Genomic DNA, 9,638 nt, shown 5'->3' on the forward strand with positions numbered 1-9,638 from the left:
CCAGCTCCTTGTTTCTGGATGCCAGGAGAGTACACTGTCCGCTGTCCCCTATGGAAGCAGTGCACCCCAACTTATGGGTTTCAACTCAGTTCAACACCCATCCTAGCACAAGGCACTTAAACATATCCAAATCAAACTGAAATGCATTTAACAGAGCTTGCAATAAAGGTTAAAAATAAAAGCCAGTATAAGGATTTGAAACACAAGGTTACAGGTAAAAGAAAACAAAATGTAATATGTAGCCTATACTTATTAACAAGTTACTTGCCTGTCTAATCAGGTATTTTTCATCCAATGGTCAGTTCCAACAGCTTTTGTCCAGTCCAGAGAGCTGGGATCCACTTTTCATGAGATACTCCATCTGGCAGAGTCTTTCCTCTGGAATGGATAACATCTTGTACCCTTTCTTCTTCCTTCATCTAGTTACAGACTATTGTCTCTTAGCCCAGGGATTCCCCTAATCAGAGACTTTTACTGGGATCCTTTGTCTTTGTAAATATTCATACCTGCAAACAGCCACTCCATGGATGTGTTGCCGGCTCAAAGGGCCCGAGGCGGAGCAACAGCAGGGGTTCGTTGCCCGGTGTGCGTCGCACTAATTAACACACCAGGGTGGAGAAGCAAACCACGTTTATTTGAGCCCAAATAAGGTGCCAGGGAGAAAAAGCATTCTCAAATCCTGCACACCCGCGCGCAGGCGGGGTCCCAGCATTTATACCCCCCCTTGTTTGTGTAAGCCTTTTGTTTGGTTTTCCCCCTCACCCCTCCCTTCCCAACAGCAGTTACTTTAAACATTACATCTCAGCGTGTTAGAAAAGTTCCCATTCGCATATTTATCTTTGGCCTTCACAGTACAGACGCATGCAGATTTTCCTCCCCCCTCTCCCCCTCCTGCCCGCCGCTTTTTGCTGTTTCAAACTGTCCTACAGCTGCAAGCTGAGACAGCTGACCGTTACACATTTTGCTTGCTGTCTGTTAGCATCTTAGGCTGGTTAAAGTTCACAGCATGGAAGACCTTTGGTTACCACTTTGGTTTACTTAGGCCTAGTGACACCAACAATTCCCCCCTTTGAGAATACTCAACAAACTTTTGGCGAGTTTTCTCAAACTTTAAAGACAAAAAGCAATGAAGCAAGCTTTGCAGAAATATTTACAACTGCTCTTTTGAGCGTAGTCACCCCCAACCCAAGAATGAATGCATGGACAAAAGAGTGGAATGTTCATTTAACAACTAAGGGATTGGGCACTGACTATAAATTAGGTAGGTATACCAAGTGGTTTAATTTCCCAGATGTCTCGGTGAATAATTTAGTCCCATATGCATCCTCCCCATGGACCCAGCAGGATTCAGTATGTGGGAGCCACACCCACCCTAACCGGTCCATATGCTTGGAAGGAGCACTGTGAATGTCCACACTTCCATCCAGAAAGTGTCCAAGTATGTCTCCACGACCACAGATCAGATAGTACTCCTGATGCGTCTGTAAGGGCAGTGGGCCAAGTCTGGTGCTCAAGATCACTCGGAATGGCCATCAGCTGGTCATTCAGGAAATCCTGAATTTCTAAACATACTAGATCCCACTGCAATGCCTTCCCAGCCTCAGTGATATTCAATACCATCTCTGTCAGTAACTTCTGGGTCATAGAACTAAGGGTGGAAATGACATGTAACTCACCAACTCCAGCCTGTACTTAAGATAGCTGAGTTTCAAGAATAAGGCTAGGGGCCTTTTCTAGTTGGCCCAATTTCTTATCACATTCTTGGCTTTTAAGATATTGGCCCTAGCCCACAGGGATCTGCTCAATTCTCTTTCTTTCCAGAGGAAATAACCCAGGCCTTCTGTTGTGCTAATCTAATGGCAGCCCCTTGTGAGCAATCTGGGTATGTAGAAGTGATTTGAAAACCTGATAAGGGCAATGTCATTTAAAATCCAATTAGGGAGGGCAATACATACTGAAGGATTTAACCTAAACACAGGGCGCAGCCTGTAGAATAAACCCCAAAATCCAATTAATACCATATTCCCAAGCATGGGTCCCACAAATTTCTTCCTGCCAGTGTGTAATTCTTTGTTTCTTCACCAGGGTCAGTTCTCAATGTCCTTTTTAGTCAGGAATTCCTGGACTTTGGCAATGTCAGTGGAGTGAGTGTTTCTTCTTCTTTCCCGAAGCAGTCGTGGTTCAGCATCCTACAGGGGAGATTACCAGGACATCCTGTAATGGTTTTGCTTTTTCTAGAAAAGTTTAAAGGGACAGTAGATTTGTCAGTGGACAAGGGAGAGGTTACAAGCACGTCACCTTGTCCTTTTTTTTCCCTGCTGTCCAGAAGCACAGTAGAACTAGAAGAAAGAATAGGCTAATTATCAGTAGGAAAATTCTCCTGATGTGGAGGGGTCTTTTTGCAGTGAGAATCCTGGGTCCAAGCAGTCAGTCTTTGGCACTTCACAGCGGTGTTGGTAGTCAACAGGACTTGGAAAGGGCCTTTCCAGCGTGGAGCCAAGGCAGTCTTTCGTTGATGGATCTTTATATAGACCCAGTCTCCTGGTTCCAACGAGTGGCAAGGTTGCACAGGATCCTTTGGTAATGCTTCCTTCACCTGTGTATAAAAAGACTTAACACATTTCATTAGTGCCTGACAATACTTAAGCATTATGTTATCCATCAAATGAATGTCCATCTGAGCTAGGGTTAGTGGGGGTGCAGCTGGTAGTCGCATTGGGCGTCCTGTCAAAATTTCATGAGGGCTGAGTCCAGTCTTTCGATTGGGAATGGCTCTCATACTCATCAGTGCCAAAGGAAGGGCATCTGGCCACTTTAAGTTTGTCTCAGCACAAATCTTGGCCAGTTTATTTTTAGCATGTTAGCTATTCTTTTTCTCAGTTAACTCGTTCTTTTTCCTTTTTCCTTCTTGGCCTTTTAACCTACAAAGGAAACTTTTACTCTTTACTTATACACCTTTTGTTAACAATGAATACATATACATTGCTGTTATACAGTACATTAGTCTTATTTAATGTATGCCACATATACCCTTTCACTAAAATAACCTTATTACAGAGCTTTAGAACAACAAGCCAGGACAAGCACACCCATTCTGATGAGTTCATTTAATACAACCTCTAGTCCAATAGCTTTCCACCATCCCCAGCCCTCTGGCTAGAAGTCTGAGGTAGCCAGAAGGATCCCATGTACAATATGGGGAGTGGGTTAACTTTCCATGTCCTTGCTTTTAAAGACTGTTAGTATGCAAATTTTAATAACCATTTGTAGCAGGGTGGACCCTGCTCCGGCCCTGAGGGCTTTAGAAAGCAGCCTGGCAGGGCTTGAGAGCTGTGGCTGGAGGCTGGGCTGATGGGGAAAGTGGCTGCAGCTGGGGCCACGCCCCAAACTGAAGCCCTGGGGATTATAAGAGGCAGGAAAGCCAGACCCCAGGAAGAGAGTCTCTCTCTGGCTTCAGAGAGGGATGGGCCTGGCTGCTTAGGGCTTGAGGCCAGATACCTGAGGGTGAAGCAGGGCTGGGAACAGGCCGAGGAGCTGGGGAAGCTCCAGCCTGGAAAGCCCCAGGCTGCGGCCTAGCAAAGGGCCTATAGGTACTGTGGGTTGCAGAGGGCAGCCCAGGGGTAGGACGAAGCAGCAGGTCCAAACCCCCTTTGCCTGTGATGAGTGGGCTGATACTGCAGTCTGCCCCAGGGTGTGGGGCTAGACCAGGGGTCTCAAACTCAAATGACCCCGAGGGCCGCATGAGGACTAGTGCATTGGCCCGAGGGCCGCATCACTGACACGCCCCCTTGCTGCCCCTGGCCCCACCCCCAATCCACCCCTTCCATGAGGCCCCGCCCCGCCCTGTCTCTTCTCCACCTCCTCCCCTAAGCGCGCAGCTCCCCGCTCCTCCCCCCTCCCTCCTGGAAAGTGCTAAGCGCCACCAACAGCTGTTTGGCGGCTTGGCGGCGGGAAGCGCCTGGAGGTAGGCAGAAAAAAAAATGAAGAGTAATATAGTAGTATAGTATTAAAATATAGTATGCTATTAAAAGTCAATTTATTAACTTTTTTATTAACTTCTTTAACTGTAATGTGAAACGTCAGTGCTAATTTTGACAGTCATTTCATTTTTGGCCACTTAGCTGGCAGCGTTTTGCATCAACCAGAGCATCAATATTAGGTTTGATATCCTGAGACGAAACCAATCTCAGTGTTGCTTGCAAATGTTCATCAGTGAGCCTTGACCTTAACACAGATTTGTTAATCTTCATGGAAGAGAAAAACTGTTCACATATATATGTACTTCCAAACATTGCCATTATCCTTGCAGAAGCAGAGAATAACATGGGAAATCTTTCTTGTGAAAGAAACCTGTAGAATTCTGGAATTCCAACATCTGTATACTTCTGCTTCAAAATCGTGTCACACTGAAGCTCCACTAACTCCATCTGCATTTCCTCTGCAACATTGTCAATTTCAACAGCAAATGATGTGGAAAAAAGTTGAAAATGTGGTTCAAGTGCCTTGAAATCTTTAAACCGCACATCAAACTGTTTGTGTAAGTTAGAAATGATCTCTGCATATTCTTTCAAGGATTTGGATTCAACTTTTCCTAAGGAATTCAGAGTTGAGAAATGGACCAAATTGCCAGCAGTCAGCTGTTTCCCCCATAAAGTAAGCTTGACTTTGAATGACTTAATACTGTCATACATCTGTGTTATCACCTGTTTTCTACCCTGAAGTTTCAAGTTCAGTGCATTCAGGTGATCAGTTACATCTGTTAGAAAAGCAAGGTTGCAGATAAAAGTGGAATCAGCAAGCTGTGGAACCTCCTTGTTTTTCATTTTCATGAAGGAATCAATCTCCTCTTTAAGTGCAAAAAAACGCTTCAAAACATTTCCACGACTCAGCCATCTAACTTGAGTGTGATACAGAAGTTCCTCATATTCACTGTCCATACTTGCTAGAAAAGAAGTGAACTGTCTGTGATTCAGCCCTCGTGCACGTATAAAATTAACAGTTTTAACAACTACATCCATAACTTCTTTCATTTGTAGACTTTTACTACACAGGGCTTCTTGGTGCAAAATACAATGTATACTGGTGAAGCTAATTCCTGGTATATTGAGGCTGTTCAGTTTGGTCTTCAATAATCCAACCACACCAATGTTTTCAGAGCACACTGATGGTGCACCGTCCGTAGCCAAAGATACGAGTTTGTTCCATGGCAGCGCAGCTTTTTCAATGCACTCTTCCAATCCTTGAAATATGTCACGTCCCGTTGTGGTACCCTTCAGTGGCATTAAGTCTAGCAATTCTTCAGTTATATTCAAATTGCAGTCCACACCTCTAATGAACACTGCACACTGTGCGGCATCTGATACATCTGTACTCTCATCAAGAGCAATTGAAAATACTTCAAAGTCTTTTGCCATTTGAATCAATTGTTTTTGTACATTATCAGCTAAATCCGTTATCCTGCAGGCAACTGCATTTGCAGACAAGCTTATGCCTTCAAAAACTTTCTTCCTATCAGGACATAAAATTTCACTGGCCTTCATAAGACATTCTTTTATGAATAAGCCTTCTGTAAAAGGTTGCGATGATTTAGCTATCATTTCGCTTATCACAAAACTTGCTCTTACTGAATCTTCGCTAGACTTGTTAATCCCTGAAAATAAATTTCTTTGCTTGGCAAATGCTGCTTTAAGTTGCTGAACTTTTTCCTCTCGGATTTTTCCGGTGAATGCATCATATTTTTCACGGTGCATCGTGTCATAGTGCCGACGCACGTTATACTCCTTGGGAACAGCAATCGTTTGCTGACAAATAAGGCATTGAATTTTATCTTTTACCTCTGTGAAAAAATATAAATTCTCCCATTTGTCTTGGAAAACTCTCTTTTCTTCCATGAGTGTTCTTTTTTTTGACGAAGTCATTTCCAAGCAGTTTTAATAAATATATACACTCAGTAATGCACCTCACTCAAAGGACAAAACACGCACTTAGATTTACTGCCTAAGGCTCTGGGAGGGAGTTTGGGTGGGGGAGGGGGTCTGGAGTGCAGGCTCTGTGCTCGGTGCAGGCTCCAGGCTGCGGCAGGGGGTGGGGGTGCAGGCTTTGGGACGGAGTTTGGGGATAGGAGGGGGTGCAGGGGTGAGGGCTGTGGGGCTGAGGGTGAGGGGTTTGAGGCATTGGAGAGGCTCGGGGCATTGGAGAGTCTCAGGACTAGGGCAGAAGGGCAGGGGAAGGGCAGCGTGCCCTGGCCTAGTGCAGGGGGGCGCTAGGACCCTGCGGCAGCAGGTGATGCCGGAAGCCGGCATAGCGGAGGAGTGGAGTCAGCGTGAGCTCCCGGGCGGTGAGGGGGCAGCAAGTGGGGGCCGGGAGACACTCGGGGGAGGCGCGTGGAGGCGGCAGGTGGGGCCAGGGGAGAGACCTGGCCCCAAACATTGGGGAGCAGCGCGCGGGGAGCTTAGGCACAGAAAATAACTCGGGGAGGGGGGCGGGGGTGAGGGGAGTTTGGTGGCGACAGGAAGTAACTGGGGGAGCTCCGCGGGCCGCAGGGAAGAGCTCCGAGGGCCGCATGCGGCCCGCGGGCCGCATGTTTGAGACCCCTGGGCTAGACCATGACTGTCAGTAGCCACTACTGAGGCAAGGCGGGGATAGTAGCGCGGGGTTCCCCTGGGAGGGGGAGACCCAATTATAGAGAGCGGGCACCGGGTCCAGGGAGGGACGCCGGGGCCAGAGAACAGGCGGGTCACCAGCCTGCCGGGGGCGCTCCAGGGCCGGACCGAGGAACATTCCGGGACCGACCAGCAGGAGGCGCGGCAGGGGTGAGTACCCCCCGCTTACAGTGGCACCTGACCAGGGACCGTTAGAACCGCCCCCGATACAAAGGGCCTGGGCAAGAACTGTGGGACAGTTGCCCAGAGGACGACGGCCTTGGGGGAAAAAAAAAAAAATGGCGACAGAGGCTCTCGTTACATTCCTGGCTGAAAGCCAGCGGCAGCAGCAGGAGCAGCTCATAGACCAGCTGGGGGTCCTCCAGCAGCAGTGGCTGCAGACCGTGGAGGCCCAGTATCAGGGCCTACAGCACGAATGGCTCCAGCAACTCGCCACCCGGTGGCCGAGCCCCGGTGGCATCGCACCAGGGGGCGCCGTTTCATCCGCACCCCCTGCGCCGCCTGTGCGGCTGACCAAGATGGGGCCCGAGGACGACCCCGACGCATACCTGGTGACATTCGAATGGGTGGCGGCAGTCGCCGGGTGGCCATCAGACCAGTGGGCGACCATCCTCGCCCCCTATTTGACGGGGCCGGCTCAGAGGGCCTACCGGGACCTCCCCGACGATGAGGCCCGGGTTTACGCTCGGCTGAAGGCGGCCATCTTGGACAGCTTTGAGGTAACCCCAGGGGCCTATCGTCGACAGTTTCGGGGAAGGCTTTACCCTCCGGGTGTCCGGCCCCGGGCTGTGGCCCAGGAGTTAAAGGATGCGGCGACTCGATGGCTGCAGCCGGAGCATAGAGCTCCCGCGGACATCACCGAGCAGATAGTGCTTGAACAGTTCCTGCACATCCTCCCGGCCTCCGCGAGGGCGTGGGTATTGCGGCACCGGCCGCAAACGTTGAAAACGGCCGTTAGCCTTGTGGAGGACTTCCTCGAGGCTGAGACCCCTGTAGGACCGGCCGCCCGGGCCCCGAGTCCGGGGCCGGGCACTCTGGGACCGGCCGCTCAGGAACGGCCCAGGGCACATGGACCTCAACAGGGGCCAGGCACCTTGGTCTGGAGGCCAGTGCCGGGGCCTAAAGGCTGTTTCGCCTGTGGGCGACGGGGGCATTTCAGGAGGGAGTGTCCCTACCAGACTCGAGTGCCCCCTGTGAAGTTAACAGGGGGCCTCCGAACTTGTTGGGCGTGTGGGGAGCGGGGACACATAAAGAGACTGTGCCCTCATAAGGCTCCCAGACCCCGGGCCAAAGCCCACGACACAGGGGCTGAGGCAGGGGAGAGGCAGCGAGCATGCTTCCTCTCCCATACTCCGTCCCCTATCAAGGGGCAAGGGCCCCTGGGGAAAAGGGGGGACGGGCCGGTAAAGCCTCGCCGTGAGCGGGGGACCCAGACAACGGCCGGGAGGGCCGACATGGGGACCCAAACGCGCGGGGAAACCCACAGGGGACCAGGGAGGTCTACGGTGAGGACCCAGAACCTGAGGGAAGTGGACAGGCTTCTCCGAGAAGTGGAGGGCCTGCGGAGGGAAAGAGACTCCCTACGGGTCCAGCTAAGAAGGAGCCTGGGCCGGTAGAACACCCTGCCCCCCCCCCCCGGTGGAGGGGTTCTTGAGGGGGAGGGTGTGTAGCAGGGTGGACCCTGCTCCGGCCCTGAGGGCTTTAGAAAGCAGCCTGGCAGGGCTTGAGAGCTGTGGCTAGAGGCTGGGCTGATGGGGAAAGTGGCTGCAGCTGGGGCCACGCCCCAAACTGAAGCCCTGGGGATTATAAGAGGCAGGAAAGCCAGACCCCAGGAAGAGAGTCTCTCTCTGGCTTCAGAGAGGGATGGGCCTGGCTGCTTAGGGCTTGAGGCCAGATACCTGAGGGTGAAGCAGGGCTGGGAACAGGCCGAGGAGCTGGGGAAGCTCCAGCCTGGAAAGCCCCAGGCTGCAGCCTAGCAAAGGGCCTATAGGTACTGTGGGTTGCAGAGGGCAGCCCAGGGGTAGGACGAAGCAGCAGGTCCAAACCCCCTTTGCCTGTGATGAGTGGGCTGATACTGCAGTCTGCCCCAGGGTGTGGGGCTAGACCATGACTGTCAGTAGCCACTATGGAGGCAAGGCGGGGATAGTAGCGTGGGGTTCCCCTGGGAGGGGGAGACCCAATTATAGAGAGCGGGCACCGGGTCCAGGGAGGGACGCCGGGGCCAGAGAACAGGCGGGTCACCAGCCTGCCGGGGGCGCTCCAGGGCCGGACCGAGGAACATTCCGGGACCGACCAGCAGGAGGCGCGGCAGGGGTGAGTACCCCCCGCTTACACCATTCTAAATTAAAAGATTTGGCCAATGAAGTTTCTTTCTCTTACTTAAGAAAATGTATTAGACTTTAGTATATCACATTTTTCTGATGTATCCAAACACTTTGTATTCTAAGTTGAACAAAACAAGTCTCTGCATTTCAATTCAACACTGCCGCTTGATTTTAAATCAAACCATCCCATAAAAATATTAAACACATCAATTCTGGCCACCAGACAAACACCACAAGACAGAACATAGAACACAAAACATAATTTTTACTCTGTCAGTAAATGCATGGTATGTTGAATGCTGTTCAGCTGGCATTAGTTTTCTTTGATTATCTGAAAGACAAAAACAGAGGTCTTCCCCTTCTGGGCAGTCAATCATTACTTAAAATATACAAATACTCTTGTTGATTTCAGGCAAAACAGGGGAATTACCCCATATTTTCTTTGCCTGAATTTATTTACAAACATTTCAAAGACACCAAAAACTTTTCTCTTTAGCATTTTTACAAAGTTCAACTGCTGTTCCCTCCAGCAACTACAGAGTTAACTCTTCACCTTCCCTTAAAAATCACTTGCTTTTCCCTTAAATCACTTGCTTGCCTTTCAACAGCCACTTACCAATTCAAATCACCATTCCAAATATTCTCCTGAGTA

Source organism: Mauremys mutica, chromosome 9 (assembly GCF_020497125.1).
Source record: "Mauremys mutica isolate MM-2020 ecotype Southern chromosome 9, ASM2049712v1, whole genome shotgun sequence".
Taxonomy (NCBI): domain Eukaryota; kingdom Metazoa; phylum Chordata; order Testudines; family Geoemydidae; genus Mauremys; species Mauremys mutica.